The following is a 26,430-nucleotide window of genomic DNA, read 5'->3' on the forward strand; positions in this document are numbered from 1 at the left end:
TGATGAAATCCACTTCATCTATTTTTATTTTGGTGGCATAGCAATGCCTAATCCAAAGCCATAAAATTTTACTCCTAGGTTTCCTGCTAAGAGTTTTATAGGTCTAGCTCTTGCGTTTAGGTCTGTGATCCATTTTGAATTAAATTTTGTGTATGGTGTGAGGTAGGGCCAATCTGCTTTTGGTGGGTAAATTCCAGTAATTTAACCACACTGACTAAAGAGAATCCCACCACAGGGAACGCTTACCTGGTGTGACATTTTAGAGTTGTTCTGAATACTTTCTAAACTCCCTCTAGGTAAAAAAAATTTGTGATTTTTAAAAGTGATTCATAGTTCGGGAAGCCTATAAATGTAAGAAGTTAAGCAACAGAAATAGAAATAGCATAAATCTATTTTTTAAACTATTGGTCTTGATCCATTAGTGGGTTATGAAATCAATTTACTGGGTCGTAACCAACTTTTTTTTTATGTCAACAAAACAGAACAGAAGAAAACAGAAACCATCAAAATGCACCTCCAGAATTAGAGAAAGTGTTGTTTCTTAACTTTTGTGTTATATATGTGCATGTTTGTATGTACCGGGAGTTGGCGTAAAATTTGTTTCTTACTATGGGCCACATTTTTGAAAGTTGGAAAAACGCTGTATAAACTGTCGTTGTAGAATTCTTTCATTCCACAAACATTTATTGAGTGCTTATTTTGTGCCAGGCCCTCTGCTAAGTGCCGGGGATAAAATGATAAACAGCATGTGGTCTCCACCCTGTAGCAGCGTGCTCATCCAGTCCCGTCCATACGTAGTTTCTAGAGATAAAAAATTACGCCTTGGTTCAGTTTTCCCCAGACACAAAGACTGCTTCCAAATATTGATGTTTGGTCCCACAGCGCTTATTTTTTTGCAGTTAATACTCAGTTGTTTATCTCATTTGAGATTTGCAGATATATTTGCTTTACTTCCAACTAGGGGAACTTTGTTCCCAGGTTCATAGTTGCATACTATGTTTATTATATTGGGAAGGAAGTGCAGGTCTAGCAGTGGGAGTTGGCCATAACTGAATTGATTCCCATTTTACTCCAGGTATACTTACACTAGCCCCATTGACGAACCTCAAGGATTTTCAAATACTGGTATATTACTTTTTAAGGGAAAAATTTTAAATCATGACTCAAATTTTATTTTTGAAGGGTTCAGCCGGAATATTGGCATTGATAGTGACATTTAGCCATTTTACAGTTTGTTTGGGAAACTTAACGTAGTGCATTTCCCGTCACCCAGTCGAATTTCTTCTTTATGGCAGCTGGGTGCAATCGTGGCTCCGACACTTGCTCTTCCTCTTTATCTGAGATGCCATTTACCAATCTCTAGACGCCATAAATTCCCAGGAGATTTAGAAGATCTTAATTTAAAATTAAAAAATTATAACCGGTTCAACATGCTGGACAGGTTAAACAAACACCCACCCACACACCCACACCTACCCCACACACACTGAATGTCTCTGTTACGATCCTATACACGATTTTTAAATCTAGGTATGCAATTTTACCTGCAATCCCCCAATTTTACTTTGAATTTTATTAAGGTCCTTTTCTCCTCCTCTCCCAATTCTGTCCCCTCTTACCTTGCCCCTCACCAAATGACTAGCCCATTTGTTACAAGGTCTTAAGTACCAAACCCAGGCTTGTAACCCATTTCCTCTGATTTCAAATTGCTTGATCTTTTCACTATAAATCTCTGCTTAACTCAGCATTCTATTTCTGTTTTGAGTGGTTGCTCATAAATAAATCTTTTTTCTGGAACATTTTAATAGTTAATGCTTGATTATATATGAATCATTACGTTGCAATATAATACAGATATATATTGGTTCAAAATAAGAGACATGGAGAATATACCCAAATTAGTATTTTGTTTTTTCTTAATATCCCAACTTAGAGCTCTCTTTTAGATAATTTGGAAGAATTGAAAGAGACATAATTTTAAGGCCGTTTCTTCAATAATACTCTTTCATATTGAATGAAATAACTCCTTTTTTTTTTTTTGAGGAAGATTAGCCCTGAGCTAACATCCATGCCCGTCTTCCTCTACTTTATATGTGGGACGCCTGCCACAGCATGGCTTGCCAAGTGGTGCCACGTCCACACCTGGGATCCGAACCGCTGAACCCTGGGCCACTGAAGCGGAACGTGCAAACTTAACTGCTGTGCCACTGGGCTGGCCCCTCCCTATTTTTGAAAATATTTTATTATATTTTTCATAATTTGTGAACACCTTTTTAAATTACTATACCATTAAATAATGGTATTTAATTCTATTTGGAAATTCCATTTGGTAATTTCAATAGTTTTGAGTTAAACTATTTAAATTTTAAGGTTTTAATGGTTTGAAAACATCCTTTAAAGGCTCAAAAATACTTTTGATTTTCAGGGAATAAAAGAGAGCCTTTTGCCCTGATTTGTCAATTTTTCTCCACTTTTCCCCCTAAAAATTGACCTATCTTACATATCAGAATGGCCTCTAAGTAGCAGGAGATAGGAAGTAGAGCAAGGAGATGTTAGGAAGAAGAGAGCTGCTGGTCACTTTGGCGTAGTAGAGTTTTCAGAATGGGAAAGTCGTCCTACTTTCTATTTTTTTCCCTTTCAAGAGTTTTGTTTTAATTAAGTATTGGTAGAATAAAAAGAGCCCTGACTTTTTTCTCTGCTCATTGTGACCTTGAACAGGAGACTCATCCTCTCTGAGACTTAGTTTCCTCATCTATAAAATGAAAATATAATATATTCTCATAATGTCATCAATGAGATAACACAAGAAAGTGCCAAGTCAGGCTCCTAGTAGGAACTCAATAAACGTTATCAACTGAATGAAAGCACTGAGAATGTTTTTTTCTGATTGGCACTCCTTAATATATTAAAGCACAGTTTGGGTGCTAAATTGAAGGGTTTTTTTCATATATACATCATATTTAGTCATCAATATACATGGACACTCTACTATCTTTTTTGCATGAAAAACTCACTAGTCTAGGCACCAGCCCTGTGGTGTACTGGTTAAGTTCGGCACACTCCACTTCAGCAGCCCAGGTTCACGGGTTTGGATCCCAGGTGCAGACCTACACCACTCATCAGCCATGCTGTAGTAGCAACCCATGTATAAAGTAGAGGAAGATTGGCAGAGAGGTTAGCTCAGGGCTAATCTTCATCAGGGAAAAAAAAAAATCACTAGTCTAATAAGTAGATTTTGAAATAACTATGAACCCCAGATTTCTGTATGAGAATGGTTTTCTCTCAACACCCATGTGAATTTATAGATCCTAGGCTTTGTCATATAAAACTAAAAAGCAAAAACTTTTTATGATGGAAATGTCAGACATATATAGAAATAGGCAGAATAGTATATTGAAACCCCCTTGTACCCATACCTAGTTTCAGTTTATGGCCAATCTTGTTTCATCTGTACCCTCACCCACCTCCCTCTCTTCTGTATAATTCTGAAGCAAATACCAAAAACACATTTCATCATAAAATTTTCAAACTGTTTTTTTGTTTGTTTGGTTTTTTATATGTGGGACGCCTACCACAGCATGGCTTTTGCCAAGCAGTGCCTCGTCCACACCGGGGATCTGAACCAGCGAACCCCATGCCACCAAAGTGGAACGTGCGCACTTAATAGCTGCACCACCAGGCCGGCCCCTGTTTGTTTGTTTTTGAGGAAGATTAGCCCTGAGCTAACATCTGCTGCCAATCCTCCTCTTTTTGCTGAGGAAGACTGGCCCTGAGCTAACATCCATGCCCATCTTCCTCTACTTTATATGTGGGACGCCTACCACAGCATGGCTTGCCTAGCAGCGCCATGTCCACACCCGGATCCAAACCAGCGAACCCCGGGCCGCCAAAGCAGAACATGCGAACATAACCACTGCGCCATCAGGCCAGCCCCTCAAACTGTTTTAAAATGTTGTTCTTAAGTCTACTGTTTAAACATTGGTTTAAATGATTTGCTCTAGGAGATTTTAGGTTTATCAGAAAAGTTTCTCCACTGACCCTTTTTCAACTCTTAATGTCTATCATGGGCAAGTTGTAAAAGATGTTCATTGCTGAGAGGACCATTGTCTGCACACTAGGAATTCCAGAGGACCTAAGGACATAAATATGTTCAGGCTGAGAAGTGGGCAAGGAACGTGGATCTGGGGAAAGGTAGTTATGGCAGTTTCGGTTGCTAACAACAACAACAACAAAAAATGAAAACAAAACAAGCCTGTATGCCTATGCCAAGAACAGATTTCAGCAGATGTTGGTCTCCTAAGCTGTGAGACAGCTGGGTGGGGCTGGGTTGGCAGGCCCTGGCAGGTGGTCACCTTCAGCCACCAGCAGGGTTCTTCTTTTACCTTCCTTTACTGCTTACTTGGGCTGTGCAGTGAGTATTGTGTGCTGAAGGCTGGGAAGCTTTGCAAGACCTTAATCTTGCTGCTGGAAGACCTCCCTGGGCCTAGCTGTGTCCTGTGTGCCTCTGCTTGGTGCTCTGCACGGAGTGCAGTCTCCTGGTCTAACACTTGTTATATTTCAGCATAGGCTGTTGGTGAGGTGTCTGTCTTCCCTTCCTAAGATGTGCCTTGACAGCAGAAGCCATGTTTTATTGATCTTTTCATGCCTGGGCCTAGTGCGCTACAATGCTTAAAACCAAATAAGTGGGCGATCGGTGTTTGTTGAGTAATTGATTGCCGAGTGTTTAACTTGCAAGCCCAAGCCTACTGTTAGGTAAATAATTCAAATGTCAGCTCATCAACAGGTCTTCCACCACGGTCGTTCTTTACTCTCTTAACAGTTTTATTTTTACTCATACTGTGTATCGCTACCTGAAATTATATTTTTAAACTTTTATTTGTTTATTGTTTGTCTCCCCACACTAGAATGTGAACTTCATGAAGGCAGTGATTTTTTTTTTTTTTAAGACTTTTACTATTTTAGAGCAGCTTTAGGTTCACAGTAAGATTAAGGGGAAAGTACAGAGATTTCCCGTATACCCCCTAAGGCAGGGTTTTTTATTCACTTTTGTGGTCCTAGCTTATATTATGCCTTACATATGGCAAGTGGTAGGCTCTCAGTAAATTCTTATTATTGAAACATAGTAATATCATAAATGCAATCACCTTTCGAGGTGGTATTTTCATTGGTTATGTCTACAAAATTGATTAATATTCATTTATGCAAATCCCCAGGCTCAGCTATTGAATTGAGCTTTCCTTAGCTAGCCACAGGCCTTTCTGTTTTTATGAACATCATTTTGTTTTGAACCTTTGGACCTATGTGCCAACATTGCTCTTGATACGTTGAACAGCCACAATTGATACACAATTTCTATTTTGAGCAAAGTCTGAGGACTGGGAAGTTGGAACCCACAGCTCAAGAGCTGGGACTCCTGTTGGAGTGGTTTCAGATATTCTGTTCCAACTGATTTTTCAGTAATATAATTTCCCTTATCCTCTTACAGAAGAGGTTTTCTGACATCTAGGTGCCTATTTCTTAAATGCCTGAATGCCTGAAGGTGAAGGATGTGAGCTAAGCTACCGACAGACTTCTTGCTGCTGTGGCCATTACAGCAGCTTTCTTTCCAGTCTTTAGTTTGCCAGCCCTGGCATTGACACCTAAAGGGGCGTTTTTCAGACATCCAAGACACAAAATTTGGAGGCCCTTTCTGGATGTGACGCTTTGTCATGGGGCAGACTTTTTCTTTCTGTTTTGCATTTCTACTGCATTTTAAATGTTTGTGTAACTGGTAGGTTGGTCTGAATTGTATTTAAATATTTAGAAACTTTTGTACACTAGTGGGAGGAGGTGGGGGAGGGAGTTAGGGGATGTGTATACTTTACTGCAGAGTAATACTTTGTTTATTGACTTTATATCTTGGCAGCAACTGTTCCTACCACTATAACATGGATATATGGATATATTTTCCTCCCCAAAGTACTTTTCTGATTGTAATCTCCTATAACTATCCATTTATTCTCTCCATAAAATTTCAGAAGGTCAATTTCCTCCAGGTTAATTTCTGCATAATTTGTTAAAAATTACTTTATTCCTGAAGTCGTCGGAAGGTGACTCTTCCAAGTACAGGGCTTTAAAAAGATAAATTTAGGGGTCAGCCCTGTGGCCGAGTGGTTAAGTTCATGCCCTCCACTTAAGCAGCCTGGAGTTCGCCGGTTCAGATCCTGGGCGTGGACCTATACACCGCTCATCAAGCCATGCTGTGACAGCATCCCACGTAGAAGAACTAGATTGACTTACAGCTAGGATATACAAGTATGTACTGGGGCTTTGGGGAGGAATGAAAAAAGAGGAAGATTGGCAACAGATGTTAGATCAGGGCCAATCTTCCTCACCAAAAAAAAGCACACCTTTAAAAAGATAAATTTAGGGGCCGGTCTGGTGGTGCAGTGGTTAAGTTCGCATGTTCTGCTTCTCAACAGCCCAGGGTTCACTCATCAAGCCGTGCTGTGGTAGGCGTCCCATGTATAAAGTAGAGGAAAATGGGCATGGATGTTAGCTCAAGGCCAGTCTTCCTCAGCAAAAAGAGGAGGATTGGCAGTAGTTAGCTCAGGGCTAATTTTCCTTAAAAAAGATAAATTTTGTTGACCTCTTTGTTCTCCTACAAAATAGAATTTCAGTGGCCTAGATGGCTTGCATAATTTATAAATGATAGCAAATTATTAGCATTTATGGCAATGTTTAGTCTGGTTCTGTAAGACGTAATTCTCACTATTAATTTTTCAGTGATATAATCCTTGAGTATCTCCAGAGATTCAAAAAAAAGTTTTTAATCTATCTATCATATAGCATGCTTAAATAAGCATGCAATGTTGTCTAAAACAAATAAAGATTACAAACCAGAAAATCAATAACCATTGTAATATATGGGCAACTAAAGTCAATACAATCAAACAATGAAAGGATATTTACATCTACGTAGAAAAAAAAAACAGAATAGAAAATAAAAAGAAATCATAGCCTTGACATGTTATATAAATAATGATTTTTTTCCCTGTCTTTCTGATTATTTTAAAAGTTACAGAAGTAATATAAGCTTCTTGTAAAACGTCAAGCCACTTGTATACCAATGTTCGTAGCAGCATTATTCATAGTAGGTCAAAAAGTAGAAACCAGACAAACGTCCACCAACTGGTGAATGGATAAACAGAATGTGGTATAGCCATACAATGGAATGTTGTTGAGCAGTAAAAAGGAATGAAGTGCCGATGCCTGCTATGCCATGGATGAGCCTCAGGACCATTATACTAAAAGAAAGAAGTCAGTCATAAAAGATCTCACATTGTATGATTCCATTTCTATGAAATGTCCAGAGTAGGCAAATCCACAGTGACAGAAAGTAGATTAGCAGTTGCCAGAGGATGGGGGAGGAGAAAAGAAGAAACGGTTGTTAACGGGCACAGTTTCTTTTTGGGGTGATAAAATGTTCTGGAATTAGACAATGGTAATAGTTGTACAACTTCGTTAAATATACTAAAATCCACTGAATTGTTCCTTTAAACGTGTGAATTTTATGGTATGTGAATTATATCAATTAAAAAAAAACGATGTTGAGAAAAAAATGGTTATTTATATCCTCCCCTTCCTGAGTGAGAACTAGCAGGTTTTTACTTTTCCCTGCTTCGCCCGCCTGCCTGGTTTTGTCATTGTTATTCCAGGGCTATCGCAGATTGTCGCACAGGTTCTAAGGCTGCCCAAGGGTGCCGGCCAAGAGCACAAGGAAAGTCTGAAACCCTAGCCATGCACTCATGCTACTGGGAAGAAGGGCTGACTTCTCCTAATTCACACAAACGTGCCTTATGGACCAGTCTGGCCTTAATCTTTTTAAAGGGCTTTTGGGGCACGGGAGGTTGGTAAATACATGTATTTAGTCTACTATCTTGGGATAAGAGTCAAGCCCTTCATTTTACTATACTGCTATAACGGATTTATTAGAATGAATTATTCTCCAGATGGGAACACTCTTTGGCCCTCTCTTGCAAGTTGACTTGAAAATTATCCAATTGATCATACAGCACGTTTCTAGTTTAAACGTGTGTTATTTAGTTCCTTTAATTCTGCCTTTTTTATTTAAAAAGGATTCAATGTCCTGTTCAACTCTACACTAAGATTCTCTAATATGGCTTTATATTTGATGTCACCACAATACCACAACTACCAAGAGGATTTCCTCGTACTCACTGGTTCTAACAATGCAACTTTTCTGACAGCATTCTTGTAGAGACTTCAAAAGAGCTCAAATAGTAGCATTCTCTCCACTAAATTTAATCAGTGAGTCAACATACACTTGTTGAATTAGTATTATGTTCAAAATAACACTCTATTCCAAACAGGAAGAACCCCCCAATCCTAGTACTTTACATACAAAGTGCTGTGTGCCTGGTACATAGTAGGTACTCAACAAATATTTGTAAATGAACCAATGAAGTAAGAGCAATTTGTTTATGTGTGAAACCTAAAGATTAGGTCCTGGTGGGTAACCATAGAAGTTAATAGGTTCTTCTTTCTACCGACAGGGAAAGAAAGGAAACTACCTGATGTAAAAAATGTGATATAATTAGTGACTACTTCTAAGATAAATCTCAGGATTCTGGCAAACTGACAAGTTTTTGGTTTAGTGTGCAGTATTGGTAGTGTTTTTTTCTTCAGCATTTTTTTGGTTATTGTTGCTACTTTGCCTTCTTGTTTTTGAGAGAAGTATTTACTGTTGACTTTCAAGATGACTCAAAAGTACTTCTATCTAAAAATTGAAAATCAGTGGTTCTCAAGTCTAGCTGCACACCAAACACTTAGTGTTTCGTTTTTGGTTTTTCGTTGATTTGTTTGTTTCTAATCCCAGAAAGGTAGACTCTAGGATTCCTAAAGTAATTAGAACCACTTGGTTGAGCTCATGAATCTTAAATTTAAGAAGCACCCTAGGGGCTGGCCTGGTGGCGCAGCCGTTAAGTTCACATATTCTGCTTCGGCGGCCCGGGGTTCGCTGGTTCAGAGCCAGGGTGCAGAAGAAAAAAAGAAGCAACCTAGGTGATATTTTAAATTTTATTTTTAACTACACAAATTATACATGAACAAATTTTTCTTATAAAAAATGGAAAGATTTCAAATAAAGCCAAATTCTCATCATTATTCTCAGTCTTGCTTCCTTCTTTCCTTTCCTGACTTGGATGCACTTCTTATGCACATTAAAATTTAAGAACCAGCGGCCGGCCCAGTGGCTTAGTGGTTAAGTGTGCACATTCCACTCTGGCGGCCCGGGGTTCATGGGTTTGGATCCTGGGTGTGGACATGGCAGCGCTTAGCACACCATGCTGTGGTAGGCATCCATGTATAAAGTAGAGGAAGATGGGCACAGATGTTAGCTCAGGGCCAGTCTTCCTCAGCAAAAAGAGGAGGATTGGCAGCAAATGTTAGCTCAGGGCCAATCTCCCTCAAAAAAAAAAAAACAAAAAAAAAACTTAAGAACCACCACTATAACAAAAGGTCAGAAGTGGTAAACTGAAGAATTTTGTTAGAACTCAAAATACAAGGCCAGATTTTCAGTGTTGCTCTCTAGCATGTGAATTACAGAATCCAAGTCCCAGTCAAGACAGAAGAATCGGCTTTTCAAGTATTTAAGGGCCATCATTTAAGATGATATCTTACCAAAAGAATCTCTTCCTTCTCACGAAAAAAAAAAAATTAATTCCAATTACTCTCAGTAAGAAATGTGAGCAATGGAAATAGTAAACATATTCAGTATGTGGGGGAAACAGTTGGTATTCAGTAAACAGCAAGTAATTTATTGACTTGGCAAGTCTCCCTTGAACTCCAGCATGCAGTTAACTCTTACTTACCTAGGAACAGATTTACTGTTTTGCAAATTGTTTGTACTGTCACGGAGCCTTGTCTTCATGGTTTTGTTAAATTCTAGGCTAAGAATAGTACGCCTAAGAAAGCAGTAGAATTCATCCAGCTTCGTTCTTGGTTAATGGCGGGATAGTACACACTCACTGTCACATCCTGGTTAAGCACAGCCTCTCTGCCACGCACTGTTCTAGCCTAAAAGACAAAAATCTTGCTTTTAGGGAGCTTGCAGCCCTATAAAGAAGGCAGACCAGTTTAAAAAAAAAAAAGTAGAATATAATGGGATAAGTGCTATGAAAGTGGCATTACGTGGTGCCATGGGGTTACGTAGAAAGGGGAGGAATCTAACTCAGGTTGGGGAAGGGGATGGTTAATGGGAAAGTTAACCAAAGGTGTAATACCTGAGCTTACTCTTTGGGATGTATAGAAGGTAGCCACACAGGCATATTTAGGAGGTAGGATCTAAGGCCTTAAAACACACACACACACACACACACACACACACACACACACGGGCTGGCCCCGTGGCTGAGTGGTTAAGTTAGCGCGCTCCGCTGCAGGCGGCCCAGTGTTTCGTTGGTTCGAATCCTGGGCGCGGACATGGCACTGCTCATCAGACCACGCTGAGGCAGCGTCTCACATGCCACAACTAGAAGGACCCACAACGAAGAATATACAACTATGTACCGCAGGGCTTTGGGGAGAAAAAGGAAAAAATTTTAAAAAAATCTTTAAAAAAACCACACACACACACACACACACAGCAGAAACCATTTGCACTAGGGAGCAGAAGTCTAAGCTGACACTCAGGTTTCTGAGTTGAGCACAGAGGGGCTCGGTGGGAGCCATGCTGAGTTTTAGGTGTTTAGGGGGATGTCCAAGTAAAGATACCCATAGGCAATTGGCTGTCTGTTCCTGTAACTTTGGAAAGGGGTCAAAGATGGGAATACAGTGTGGAGTTGTCATTGTTTACCTAGCAGCTGAGCCCATTGCTGTGAATGAGATGACCAGGGAGAGAGCAAGACGGTGAGCAGGCTGAGAAGAAACCTCAGGAGAAAGTGAGCTTTTAAGGGATAGGTGGGATCTGGGAAGGAAAGCTAGAGAAGCAGAGAAAAGAAAGACGAGAATGGCCTGGTATCATGGACGTCGAGGGAAGAGAGCAGATAACACTCTCAGACGGCACAGAGAGGTCAACAGGACCGGCCTGGTACCTTTGGTGAAAGACAAGATGGAGGCAGAAGCCACGTCAGTCAGAAACATTTACTGAACACCTACAATGTACCAGGCATTGTAAGGTGTGGTGCTATTTAATCTTCATTATAGCCCTCTGAGTTAAAGCAGTATTATTATTAAGATTGTCATCTCCATATTACTGATGAGTAAACTGAGGCACAGAAAGGCCTGGACCAGAGTCATATAACTAGTTTGCAACAGACATAAGATAACTCTACCTAACTCCTGAGTCCAGTCTCTGGTTACCAATTGTAGTGAAAAAGTGGAGATAACGAATGCAGATGGATCTTCAGAGACGTTTGTCAGTGAAGGAAAGAGGGTAGATTTTACAAAGGCGACTAAACAACTAAACAACGTGACTAAACAACGTGGAGTTTTTTGTTTTTAAGATGAGAGAGGTTTGCACATGATTTTAAGCTAAGGAGAAAGAGCCAGAGAAAAGAAAGAAAGAGAAGTCTCATGAATGAAGGAGTCGATGCTTTTCTAGCCATCCTTCTATTTCTGTCTGGATCAGAATATATCTGGAAAGAAGCTGTCAGTTTGAATAACTGAAGCTATTTGGGTACTGAATAAGTATGTTTTATGAAAGATATCCCCTGCAATAAATGTCCATCCAGTCTTTTCTCACTTGGGAATCCATTAATATAATTAATATAATTCATGATGAAGTACACTGAATTTCTTGTTCAACTGCAATTCACAGCAGCACTTGCCATATCAAACTAGGTCATATCTACGTTCAAGGCGAATATTAACAGTGAGGGATAGGCTCCATTTACGCTCTTCCTTCCTATGTTCACATTAGAAAAGCTAATACCTTTCTTCCTTTCACCGGTTGCTGTGCTCCAGTGAAGTGCCTGGAGTTCTTTCACTTGCAGCAGAAAAAGCGACTGTTGCAGATCTCTGAGCTGACCCTGTTTTGGGACCAGAAATGATTACTTTCAGTTCTCCCAAATCTTACTATAAAAAAATACATGCCAAGAGTAGTTAGGCTTTATTTAAGTTGAGCTTCTAGTGATGATACTAAAAAGGGCGATAAAATCCAATGTTTTTTGTTTATAAAGGACTTTCAATGAACTCCATAACTGGAGCTCTTTGTCAATTCCTCTACGAAAGTTTACAGTTTCGTAGCTCTGGTGAAGTAGTGGCTTGTAAATCATACTCCAGGTCATGACTTTGTACACTCAAGACAGATATCCTTAGGACCTACTATGCCAAGGCCCTAATGCCAGGGCTGTGGGGCAATGCAGAGAACAATGCATACATCTTCTTCTAGGAGCTTTCAATTTTCCTAGAAGAGATTAGATGGTTACAGAAACGTCTAGAATTCAGAGTAATAAGGGGCCAATATAAATGGTGATATGGTGTTAGGTCACCTTAATTTTTTCCATTTAAAAATAATTAACAACAGTAATGCATGAATTTATTTTTGCTGAAGGGAATACAGAAATATCTAGAATAAATTGTAAAAGTTCCCTTTTACTACCTCCCTACTTCCACTTCCCTTCTCAGACTGCGACGTTTCTTGCTAGTTTCTTTTCCGTGGATTCTCCTGCATGTAGAAGAGCAAATGTACTTTAGCGTACACACTTTTATAGTTTTAGTGTATAGTTTTTTTAGCATAAATTATTCGAAATGCATTTTTCTGGGAATTTTTCACTTAATAAGGTCTTTTCATGTCAGTACATATAGATAATTCTTTTTAAGTCAGTATAGTATTACTACAGAATACATTTTTAAACGTATCTTACAAAAGATAGTGAAATAAAATGACTAAGTTCTAAAAGTTTGATTGGCAAACAGTCGTGATTATATTAAATTACTTCCATGCTTAATTACTTGTTTGAGAAGACCAAGCCTCAAAGAAACTTTCTCTTACTTTTTTAATTGTTTAAAAACATAGATTTAATGCACTATTTTGAAATGTTTTGCTTAAAACCAAGCGTTCTTAAAAAGAATACTTAAGTAGAAAATACTGGAATACTACCTAACAAACATATATTATTGAATGCTGTGCAGTCCATGAGGCAAAAATAGAATGAAATAAAAGAAAAAGGCTCTTAACTATCTAAGGATAATGGGAATTCTTAGGTGTCTAAGGACAATGGGGGTTCTTTTTAAAATTTCAGTTCTTTTCTCATCATTGTTAAAATAACTAAAATATTTTTAAAAAGCAAAATGCCATCTATGTCTTGTTGAAAAATATACTTGTAAATACACATATATAGAAAAGTGCCTAGAGAAGATAAGTTCATGTTTTAACAGTGGTTATCTCTGAGTGGTGGGTTGTATTCAAGGTGATTCTTATTCTTTACCTTTTCCAAACTTTCCAATTTTAAAAATAATGAGTACATATTAGTTTTTTTAATTAGAAAAAATTGAAGCAATGAAATGAATTAGTAATAAATGAACTGAATGACTATGTATCTAGATTTGAGAAAAAGAACTGTGCCCTTTTTATCTTTATATTTCTCTATATTAATTTTACCTGAGTAGCTGTCAAATTGAAAAAAATTTTTAAGACCAAAAAATAACATTGGACCATTAAGCGCAATGTATAAAATTATAACCTTGGGTCCAGTAACCTTAAAAATAGACTTGTAATGCGTAAGTAAACACAACATCCGAAGTAATTTATTCTAGCACTATTAGGCCCGCACACAAAACACATTCTTATTTACTAATAAGTTAAATCTCTTTTGTTAAATAATATTTTTTATTTATAATTAAAAAAATTTAGTTTTCAAAAAAGCTTATTCTTGTCATTTCCAAAAAAAGAGAGGGGAAAGGAGAGAGGAAGCTGTGCCTGCTGGGAAAGTTGCAACATTCAGTTCATAAGTCCTTTTTGCTTTAGATATTTTTTTCAACTACTTCTCTTACATAAGAGTCCTGTAATATCTCCATAGGGAGAAATAACACAAGGCTACATTATGCCTTTTTAATTTTTCCTCCAGATAGTGTTTACAAATCAACATGTAGGAATGACTCCATATTTAAAGTGATTAGCCAACTTTGGTGTCCATTTGCCATTAAGGACAATTGGTAATTTTAACAATCAATGAGGGTTTATTTTAGGAGAAAACTTACTGAAATTTTCAGGAAGTAACCTTTTTGTTCTCAAACAGCTGTCATTGAACACCATTCTATCTACAACAATTATAATTATCTTTGGTGACTTTTAGCATTTGGCATCGCTCCATTATTGTTCAGTTAAATATTTTTCAAGTTTGCTAGGACTTTTGCCCACTGTGTGCTTACGGCCCTTTGTTGTCAATATGTATCTTAGAATTCACCTTTGTGACATTACTTTTTTGTATTGTGGGAGAGTGTAATTTCTGAACTGAATTGCCTGAAAATCAAGTAATATTTATTAGGAAATTGCAGTACATGTCTACAAGCTACTTACAAAAATATGCTTACGATTTATTCCATTATATTTGGCAATAGATATTCCCTTCTCTCTTTTTTTAGATCCTTGCAAAAAATTCCCAGTTTAAAGAATTAGCTAACGTTTAGTGGACAGAAAGAGCAAAGGGCAACATGTGCTGTCATTTTGATAAATTGAATTGAAAATTGTGAAAAAATTTCTAAGTTTAAGTCAGCCAGACCATCAGTGCAGGGGATTGATTGTCAAAAACCAAACCAAACCAAACCAAAACAAACACAGAACGATTTTTCATGCCAACGGAAGTCACAAACATGTTAGTTTCGCAGCCATCCAAAATGAGTACTGTCTAGAATAAAATAACAAACCTGAGGTCCTGTAACACACCATTCAATTTAAATCTTAAAGAAGACTTCGTGTGTGTTTGTTTAATTTTGAAAGGAAGCAAATATTTGTCTTCAGAAATGATTAAGTATTGAAATACAATAGCTTATATAATAGCCAACTCCATCTATAAGAAAATATAATGATATAATATTAAAGGCCTTGATCGCTATTACTTTGTTACTGTATTTTGTGGGAAAGAATTTATTTGCCATGATTTTATTCAAACCAAAAAGGTATTTGGAAAATACTTACGAATTATTACTCATATTTAAACCTCGTATACTGATACCAATGAACATTTCTTATACCCTAATACTTTTCTGAACACTTGCAAACCCATAATTAACCTTTCAGACAAAAAAATATTGGAAAGGATTTAGAAGGGCTAGTAGGGTGAAACGGAAGCAACATCAAAACTCTCCAGAGGGGGCAGCCCTGTGGCCGAGTGCTTAAGTTCGCACGCTCTGCTTCCTGGGCCTAGGGTTTTACCATTTCGGATCCCGGGCGCAGACCTAGCACCGCTCATCGGGCCATGCTGAGGTGGGGTCCCGCATGCCACAACCAGAAGGACCCACAACTAAAATACACAGTTATGAACTGGGGGCTTTGGGGAGAAGAAGGAAAAATAAATAAATAAATAAAATCTTTAAAAACAGAACAAAACTGCAGAAAGTCAAAGCAATTTCAGCTTTGCGTTATATATTTAGGGCATTGTCAATTTACACAAATTACCTTTAGGCTGATTCCCTTGGATGCTCTTCTCTCTGTTATGTCACAACAGATAGTTTTATTTCTAACCCCAATCCCCCAACTTCATATAATCAAATCCTGGATTGTTTTTGAGGAGAAATAGTAGCTAACAAAATTGTTTTCCCATCGCAGGAAGTTGAAAATGGAGAGCATGCAATATATTATTTAAAAAGTGGATGAAAAACTTTCATAAAATTTTAAATTGACTAACGACTTGAAGACAAATACTCCAAATTGTTAAAAGGTTCTATCTCTGGGGTATGGAACACGGGTGATTTTTCTTTTCTTGATATTTTCTGAATTATTCAGAAATTTATGTATTACTATTATAGTTAGCAAAAGAGGAAAACATGGGGACAGAGTATCTCATTGATCATTAAAACGTGAATAAAATATGTAAAATACGGAATTTTTCAAAGAATTTTAAAAATTACTTTTGTAAAATAATCCAGGTCTCCAAGCTCTTCCTCTCATTTGTGGAACAGAGAGTGTATTTTGGATCGAAACATGGAACATTCCAGACAATGTGAAATCTAGAAAGGAACTGCACCTGTATCCCGACACAGCGCCAAAAAAAATGTAGCTCCTGAATAAATAGTCTTCCTAAATTAAGAAAAAGAATTAAAGTCCAACTTCCACTTACTACTACACACAAAAGTGAAAGTTTCACTCTGCCATGAATGTGGCAGAATTCGTGCGATAGTAATTCTTAGTAATAAAGTATTTTTTCAGAGTTTTACTACACTAAGCAGTTTTAAGTGGAAGAGTAGATATTAAAGAATATAACTCAGTGCTATAACTGAAAACTTGATGATCTTGAATTAAACTATAACTGTTTACTTTGTGGATTTTAAGAACTACTTGATTAATTATTTCCCTCAAAACTACTCCTTGTACCAAACAGAGAACATCGTGTATTTGAGAATTTGTTTACCTAAACTGATGCTCTTGCTAGAGATGAACTTAGCTTCAGCAGAATTTTCTGTAAGAAGAATAACATTTACATAATGGCAATTCTAAAAAAGTCATCTTTTTCAAAGGAAAAAGTGAAGCAGTGTATGTGGAAAGCTGCAAAATCTGAAGTTACAGGCAGATTAGGCAAGGGACATTTGGTATAAAACAATTAAATCATAGCTAAAGATTTTCCCAGCGAAAGTAGTAATTAATATATGGAACAAACTATTAATATAACCTTTTGTAACAAGCTATTAGTACAACTTTTCAAAAATAACCAGAAGTTGTAAGAGAATTCCGACTGAGGAGAGGCATGACATAAAGAGGGAAGTTGAGAAAGAAGGATGAGTATGTGACTGGACATGTGACTTTGCCATTATTTTTATTATCTTTGCAGAAAACCTCAGACTAACGAGGAGAGAGGATTGAGAAGACAAGCTAAAATTTAACTCTCTAGGCTAGATCTTTTGCTTATCATATATTTTTCCTTTTTAAAAAACAATTCTGTGTTTGTTTTTGGATGTATTTCATGGTAGAAAAATCTCCCAAATATTCTATAGTTTACAACAAAAATTGAAAAGCAAATGAACCGCGTGAAACTATTCTCAGACATAGATAGAAGACAGATCAAAAGGAATCTTCACCTTCTCATTTTAAATTTCAACAGAAGTGTCGTAGGTTTCTTTAAAGTGTGCTGCTTCAGCTGCACTCATTTGTGCAGTAATCTTAGCAAATGCTTCAGGAACCTAAATTACTAAAACCAGTTCCAATCTAGTAAAATGATCTGTATTTCTTTCTTCCTCGCACCTTTTGATTAATCCTCCAGTTTTCCATTTATCAGAATTTGAAGCTGCTAGGTACCAGAGATACACCACCAAACAACTCAGAAGAGTTCCCCAGGCTTACTATACATCAAGTTCTCTCTCAAAAAAATTCACAGAGGTTCTAACGATCTCTACAGTGGTATAAAAAAATAATTTCTCCTTTCTAATTTGGAAAACAAGGACTTTAGCCACCATTTATTTCTTGGTAATTTTCCACATGCCAGTCATCCTATCTTGGAACGCCTCGATCTCAGACCAAACCCCTCTACTGGTGTATGACTTTTCCCATGTGACCCTTTAAATAAATTCTAAGATTTTTCCCATAATTAATTAATCTCAGAAATCAAAATGAAACATGTCACCAGGGTCTTATTTAAAGCCAAGAAATTTATTGGCTATTATCCAGGCTTCTTTCTAAATTAAACAACCCCAAACACTACTCTCACCATCCTTGCTTCTTGCTCTTAGAAATTTTCTCTCCAGAGAACTGGGGCACATATAAGAAAGAGTTTTGACATGTCCACGTTTTAACCAGGACCACATTTTTATTTTATTTCAATGATACATAAGAAAATTTTTCTCTAAAATTTCCATATCCATGTACTTTTAAAAAGATACATGCAATAGAAATTAAATTCCCTATCTTCAGTAGTAAAATGGTATTAGATATCATTTTTCACTTTTTGAATGATCCGAAATAGAGCAGCTCAAAATCTTTTCTCAAAGTCCAACTCTTTAGGCCTGGTAACAATTTAACATACAACTAAATCTTTATGATTTATAGATGGATTACTTGAATTATACTTTATCTTTGGTGACTCAGCTCTTCCTCACCTTTGTCACTTAGCCAGCTTCAAGAATGCTGAAAAGGAAGCTGAACTGAGGCAGGGTCAAACATGCAGAGTCTAATTATGGTGTGTGTATGTCCCTGTGTGTGTGTGACAGAGACAAAGACAGATTTAATTCCCAAGTCAAACTCAAGATATTGTCCATTTTTTGAAAAAAAGTCTGTCTTTTGTTGAGGCAGATAAAAAAATCACATATAACTCAAGAGAAAGCTGGGCACCTTTTTCCTCCCTTCTTCCCCTCCTCCCTCCCAGGAAGACTTTTTCCTTCCTTTCTTTTTTCTTCTCTCACGCCTTCCACTTCCTTCATTTCCAAAAGTCTCATCTTAGCTGAAAGCAAAGGATTCTTTTGCAGCGAGTAGATGGGATGCCCTCTCATCCAACCATCAGTTTGATTGTACCTGGTCCTTAGCGAGACCCTGACTGGGCTGTTAGGACCATGACATGCCAGCCTCCCTGCTCTGCTGCCTAGCTGTCCCATGACAACTGTAGGCTCTCCACAGCGCTGTGCTGATGCTCGACCTCAGAGCCTCACGAAGCCAAGCTTCCTTTATCTCCTTCTCCCTCTCCCTCTTGTTCCCTCTTCTGTCTTCCACGTTTTTCTTTTTCTCTTTGTCTGCCTGCCTGCCTCCCTCTGTCACTGTGTCTGCTCTTCTCTGTCTCTGTTTCTCTTTCGTTTATTCACGTCCTCTCCTTTTTTCTCTTGGAAATGTCTATTATTTAAAACATTTTCTTTCCTGAATTTAGATGAGAAAGCTGTTGATTTAATAAATTTCTATTTCTTTAAAGATATAATTGTTATAACTTCTAACTTTTTTGCTGTGTCAGGGACCTTTGATAGAAAGAAAGCATTCTCACTATGGCTTAATTACTGCTTAGAAAACATAGGATATATTCAAAGTGGCTTCTGTGAATTTTTTCTAAGTTTCTTATGATAATTTTAGAAAGTATCATAAACATTGAAAAACAATTATCCTTGGATAGGGTTGCCAGATTTAACAAATAAAAATATAGGACACCCAGTTAAATTTAAATTTCAGATAAACAAAGAATAATTGTTTAATAATTATAAGAATTAATAATAAAAGAATAATTGTAGTATAAGTATGTTCCATGCAATATCTGAGACATATGTATACTAAAAAAATATTTGTCATTTATCTGAAATTCAATTTAGCTGGGCATTCAGTATTTTATGATTGACCCTTTATAGTATGTGTAGTACTTACAAGCCAGGTGTGTTTAATTTGGGGACAAATTGTATTTAGAGCTCCTTGCTGCTTGTGTATTTAGAATTCCCTGGTGCAGTTTCCCATTGAATTTTACAGCTCCCGAGGACGACCATCACATATAGGTAAGTGACAGTGAAAAACTATGATTAAAATTAGTTAATTTTTCTCCTCACTTGTTCTGGCCTGAGGCTTTATCGAAGAGAACAGTGCATTTCTCATTTATTTGTCCACCACTATTTCTGAATTCAAAATAATGTATTGACTTTATATTTTCCCCCTTGGGTATATATTTTATTTCACTTCCTTCCGATTCCACCTAAGTATGATTTAAGGATAAAAAAGTTCCTACATATTCAATTCTTTATCACCTCCCTCTAAAACAGGCACTTATTTACTTAATAAACATTGTAAAAGGGCAGCATTTTTGAACCTTTTGTAAAACAGTCAGCCTTGTAGTTGCACTAGGTAGATTTTTTTCCTTAATCTCTCTCTTGTTTTAAAATAAAACATCTGAAAGTAAGTGTTAGTAACTATAGTAGTAATAATAGCTAATATTTATTGAGCACTTACCATTTGTCAGGCACTGTTCAAGCATTTTATATAAAAAGGTTTAATTCATTTAAATCCCCAAAACCAATAAGGTAGGTGCTAGGATTACCCCTACTTTAGAGATGAGAAAACTGAGGCACAGGGAAGTTAGGTAATACCCAGTTTCCTCTGTTATTAGTATGGTAGCTTTGTCACCATTAATGGACCGATATTGATATATACTATTTTTAAAGTCCACACTTTATCCGTATTTCCTTGGTCTTTGTCTAATGTCCTTTTTCTGCTTAGGACCCCATCCACATACCACATTACATCTAGTTGTCCTGTCTCCTTAGGCTCCTCTTGGCTGTAATAGTTTCTCAGGCTTTGTTTTTGATAAACTTTACTAAAGTTTTGAAGAGTGCCGGTCAGGTATTTTTTAGAATGTCCCTCAATTGGGATTTGTCTGATGTTTTTCTTGTGTTTAGACTAGGGTTACGGGTTTGGGGAAGGAAGACCACAGAGGTAAAGCACCGTTCCTATCATACCATGTCCACCTTGATTGCCTGGCTTAGGCGGTGTTGGTCAGCTTTCTTCACTGTGAAGTGACTCTTTCTATATTGCACTCTTTGGAAAGAAGTCACTATTCCCAGCCCACATTTATGGGGTGGAGAGCTATAATCAAGCTGTTATTTTAATAACAGTTTTATTGAGATATAATCCATATACCATACAATTCATCTATTTAAAGTGTGCATTTCAGTGGTTCTCAGTATATTCACAGAGTTGTACAAATATCTCCAGGATCAATTTTAAAACATGTTCATCCCCTCTAAAGGAAACCATATCCCCATTAACAGTCATTCTCTTTTTTGCCCTCTTGCCTCCTCCTCTAGCCCATGGCAACCTAATCACTTTCTGTCTCTATAGATTTGCCCATTCTGGACACTTCATATAAATGGAATCATGCACTATATGGTGTTTTGTGACTGGCTTCTTTCACTTGGCACAGCGTTTTTGAGGCTTGTCCATATTGTAGTATGTATCAGTATTTCATTGCTCTTTATTGCCAAATAATGTTCTGTTGTATGGATATACCACATTTTGTTCACCCGCTCATCAGTTGATGGACATTTGAATTGCTTTCTTTTTTTGGCTACTATGAATAACGTTAGTATGAACATTCGTATACAAATTTTTATGTGGACATATGTTTTCATTTCTCTTGGCTAAATACCTAGGAGTGGTGTTGCTGGCCATAACTGAGCTATATTTAAAGGAAGAAAAACACGGCTGACTAGGCTGTGGGCTGTGCCTCCTTTCAGTTATCCATACAGGCTAGAAAAACCTAGCCAATTGCCCTATAAAACCATAACACAGGGTCCCGCCTCTAATCTGTTGGCAGGTACCCAAATTGCAAGCATGTTGACCAAGATGAAAGAAAACAGCTTTATAAAAGCCTGCCTAGACATTCCATTCTATAAACCTATGGTAAATAACACAGTTTATATGCACTGAAAAAAAATACAGACCCCGTATGTATCACTAGTTTCTGTTAAAAAGTTATGGTGAGAAAGCTGTGCCTGTTCGAGGTCTAGACGTTCTTCTAGGGGCACAGAGTAAGTTGTTGACCTAGATTCTCCTTTTGAAACTCTTCTAAGCCTAAACTGTCACTATTAGGACCAAGTGTTATTTATAAAGGAAACAGGAACTAAGGATGGAGAAGTAGCCACTGTTTTCTACTGCAAGGGATATATGTATCATCTTAAGAAAGCATTTGGCAGAAGGAAAAAAAATAAATGATTATACAGCTTTAAGCACAGACACCTCTACAGTGGAGAAAGGAGGACGGAGGGCCAGAAAAAACAATGGATCCAAAGTCTAGAACACCACGCTTCCCATTAACTACTCATGGTAGAAACGAATTCAATTCAGGAAAGTTTCAAAAAGTTAAAGGTATTTATCATTCTCCTATCCTTGGTGGGAAGAAATTAAACCTAAGTAGTCTGTGATAGGTATCGTTTAAATTCTTCTCTTAAAAATAAGCAATCTATCAGTGCTTCCATATAAATGCCTTCGACCATACCCATTATTTCTTTGAAATATAGTCACCAAAATTAAGTAGGACACTTTTAGGCCTCGTTCTTTAGCGGAGAATAAAAAAAAGGTGGAAATAAGTCTGTTTTTAATGAATGATAAAACACCAGAAGATAGTGGTCCACATAAATATGTCATGTCTTCTCTTTCTTCTGTTCCTTGTTCCCTCCCCAATGTTCTATTATAGGCTCCCCAATGCCACCAAAGCAAAAGAACTGTTGGCTGATTGCTAACTGACCTACTTCTGTATCACTTGTAGGATTACGCTGACTCCTGATAGAAGAGATACTTATCAAGCAGTCCGTGAAAATGCAAGTGACAGGCTGGTCAGCGTGTGTGAGAGGTGTGTCAGATGAGGATGTTACACAAAAGAAAGTGTGAGAGGAAATTGCTTCTCTAAAGAATGCAGTCACGGTTGTATATCTCAAATAAAGTCCTTAAAAATGATAGTGGCAGTCTAGACTAGTGTATGGTTTGAAATAAGGGATCTCTGGCTGCTATTCAAGTGGCAAAATCTGAGGAAATAGCCAGAGGAAAAATTTAGCTCAGGAAGAGAGGTAGAATCTCTTTGCCTGGGGATGTTTCCAAACAGACTAGATGCACCTCTGCCTGGAATGATGTAGATCAGAGCTGGTGTGCGGAGAATGTGTCTCAGGTGTGCAGAGATAGAGATCATTTCAGCCCGAAGGGAAGCTGGGAAGGCCTGCGGCTCACAGAGACCCAAGGCTGATCATCTTTGCACAAGCGTCCTCTTGGACTTACCCCTGTGTGCCATAGAAATGCCATTTTCTACATGCTCCACAATGTGAAAAAGGTTGAGAAGCTCACATTTAGATGGAGCTTGCCAGAAGTTGACCTAGATGATTATTCAGTAAGGATATAATAAATAATCCATCATTCCTCGTCATGAAGATAAAAGATGATACAATAACTACAAGTCATTTTTTTATATAGCTTTAGGATTTGATTTTGTCTTTAGATCAAAGTGTGGTCACCTCTAATATCCTTGGGGAGTGGGAATTGCAGCGTTTTAGCCCAGCATTGGAGAATCAGCATCAAGCAGCTCTAGCTGCTAATTTAATGTGTCTCTTGGTATCTCGATTCTGATAAGTGGGGTTGCACCCTCCTCCCCTCTGCCTGAGTTCCTGTCTTGGCATTTTACCTGACACCCCAGGCCTCTAGAATTTAGGCCTGTTCTTACAAGTCTCTCCTCCAGAGGAATGAAAGTCTCTGCTCCTGAAATAAAGCCCAGGGCATTTCAGGAAGGGAAAAACCGGCATCTGTAGATAAATATGGCACGTTCAGGGAGATTGCAAGTAGTTTAGCATGGCTAAAATGAAGAGGAAAAATCTGAGAAGAGTAAACAATAAAATGGGAGAGGTAAGTAGGGTGCAGATCATGAAAGACCTCATATAGCACGTTAATGTCAGGATGTATATTATGTCCCCATTCTGCTGAGGGCATTGTGTGGATACATAGATATTATGTATGGCATACATAAATACCATGCACTTTTTAAAATCGACTTTTTTATAAAATAATGCATGCTCATTATTGAACATTTGGAAAATATGATGAAATTTAAGAAAAAGATAAATATCGCCTATCATTTTGTTACCCAGATAGTATCACTAATAATATTTTGGTGTGTGTCTTTCCAGATTTATTTTACATGTATGATACATCATTATTTAACATAAGTAGAACGGTCTACTTCTTTCACTTAACATTACATCTTGTACTTTTCCCATGCTGCTAAAATTCTCCTAAGACAGAGTTTCAATGATTGCATAAGAGTTCATCTAAAGTAGTACAATTTATTTAGGCATTCTCCTAGTACTAATATCACATTGTTTTCAATTGTTTTCTTCTTATAAGTAACAGTGCAATAAATATTCTTGTAAATAAATGTCTAGGTCACAGGGCAAAAACCTCAAACTTTTCTTTCTAAGAATTTTCAAATTATATTCCATCAAGGTTGTATCCATTCTTTTTTATATCAGAGTATCTCATTACATCCTGCTCAACACTTAAAATAAGATTATTCTTTTATTTTGTGAATTTGATAAGCCAATAATGGTATCTTTTTAAATTTAAATGTATTTGATAAATAATGAAGTGAACATCATTTTTAATGACCATTTGTATTTTTTTCCTTAAATGGCTTGTTAATGCCATTTTCTTATTTTCCTATTGAAATGTTAGTGTTAGACTATTAATGTAAATGCCAAGTGAACTTTTTATGTATGGGCATAAGTTAGGTATATCTAAGTAGAAGATATTATGCTTGTAAAAAAAATTGACAAAAATCACTCTGAAAATCTAATTTAAGAATATCTTGAAATTATTAAATTTCTTCGTTCTTCTTCATACTCATTGATATTAAAAGTAAACTAATAATGGACAGATGACCTTTAAGATAATGCTACTCACTAACCTAAATAGAATTATCTGCTGCAAGTATGCTGTTATTACAGTTACTCCTTTTCTCAAGAGTTAAAAATAATCAAATGTGTTTTGGACTGGCCTTGGTGGCCTAGTGGTTAAGTTCAGCACACTATGCTTCTGTGGCCTGGGTTCCATTCCCAGGCACAGACCTACACTGCTCTGTTAGCGGCCATGCTGTCCTGGCAGCCCACATACTAAAAAATAGAGGAAGATTGACATGGATGTTAGTTCAACATGAATCCTCCTCAGCAGGAAAAAACAAACAAATGTATTTTGCTTGAAATATCCTATCTTCTGTCTTCTTCTAGGCTATAGCCTGCCTGTAGGAATAAATATATAGAAATAGCAATGATGACCACAAAAGATTTTTTAAAGAAGACCAGGTGAAAACACTCAAATAAGGATTTGGAAGTGTGATTTGGCATAGAAAACTTAAATGCGAATAATCTTCTCTACTTAACCCAATCACACTCACAACAGAGAGGAAATATACAATACGAACCTGGAAAGACCTTTAGATGAAAGTTAAAATACAAGATCACAAAGGATTTTTCCTTCCCTTACTTAAGCCAAATGGACAAAATGAAGAGAAAAGAGCAAAGAATATACAACTTATGCTGAAAGCATGTAAGAGTCTCCATCTCATGCTACAAACTTCAAGAAATATTATTAGATATAACACAAACTTTATCAAATTAAAAGAAGCTGCAGGGAGTAGAATCTTGACTTTCTCTCTCAAGAGAGAAATGCAGTGTGGCAGTCAGTAGTCAGAGAAAATTCTGGAAAACCTAACTGAGATTGGGTGATATGAAGACTGGAGATACAGATGACAAAAGGTAAACAACTTCTGACTTGAAGCCCCTTCCTCTGATCTTAGATAAATAGTTCATGAGCCTAATTTAGAAAAACTCATAGAATTTGCCTCTTTTTCCCTTTGGCCAGGTGGAAAGTGAGAGAGATGGGGTTTTTAGTTTGTTTGTTTTGCTTTTTAAAGCAGCAATTAAAGTCTTTGTATGGTGGGTGAGAGGGAGAAACATTAGGCCACACCAGACTGAAAGCTGAAACACCCAATGCTTTCATAAAAATATACCAGCTTGATAACCCTGAAACAGGGAAACATATTGGAACTGAAGAGGACCTCATTGCCCTATTTGTCTACAAGGACAGACCCTCTGCTCCCAACTCAACAGAATGACCTCTGTATGCAGGGCTCATTAGAGAGTGGTGATGAAGCTCCATGACCTCACCTGCTCCAAGTCTCAACCCTTTCAAGCCCCTTCCTGCTCCCACAGGCAGCTAAAAGATAGAAGAAAACCACAACGCATTCACACGAGCCCTTAAACTCGTGTTCTGAGGGGATAAACAATGTTCACCAAAATAAACAAGGTCTGGAGTCAAGGAGAATTTGCCTACATTATTTTGGGGCAAAGAGGCCAGGATAGGATTGCTGTGCCAAAGATGAGTAGGTAAAACAAGCTGAATGGGACCTGTGCAAACACTTGTTAGTCTGGCCTCCATAGACCCCCAAAAGGAAAGAAATGCAGTAAAGAATCCCAACTGGAAGAAAAGTTACCCTGGAAAGAGAAAAAATATTTAGATATTATATTCTTCACACTCTTGAGGAAATTAAGGAGACTATGAAATCCCAAAATAAAAGAATAAAGTCCTAAAGGAGATGAAAAGCCTAGGGAAAGAAACTGAGAAGACAATACAGTCCCAGAACAAAGAAATGTGTTAGAAACAAAAAGTTACAGAATAAACACGTGGACACCAAGTCAAAGATGTAGTCAGCAACGGAGAGAAACGCTTCTGAAATGGTTCGTTCAATTTGCATATCAGAGGATTTCAGGGGAAAAATAATAGAG

At 37.3% G+C, this 26,430-nt stretch overlaps 1 long non-coding RNA gene across 1 annotated transcript in view; it reads right to left on the bottom strand.

Moving 5' to 3' along the window:
* Nucleotides 1-9,944: 9,944 nt before the first annotated feature.
* The window catches only part of LOC139076092 (uncharacterized), a 32,637-nt gene continuing 16,151 nt past the window's right edge, over nucleotides 9,945-26,430 (bottom strand). The window contains exon 3 of the long non-coding RNA XR_011527345.1: nucleotides 9,945-10,077. This is a non-coding gene — a long non-coding RNA (uncharacterized lncRNA). The remainder of the gene's footprint in view (nucleotides 10,078-26,430) is intronic.

This window comes from Equus przewalskii, chromosome 15, assembly GCF_037783145.1.
Source record: "Equus przewalskii isolate Varuska chromosome 15, EquPr2, whole genome shotgun sequence".
Classification (NCBI taxonomy): domain Eukaryota; kingdom Metazoa; phylum Chordata; class Mammalia; order Perissodactyla; family Equidae; genus Equus; species Equus przewalskii.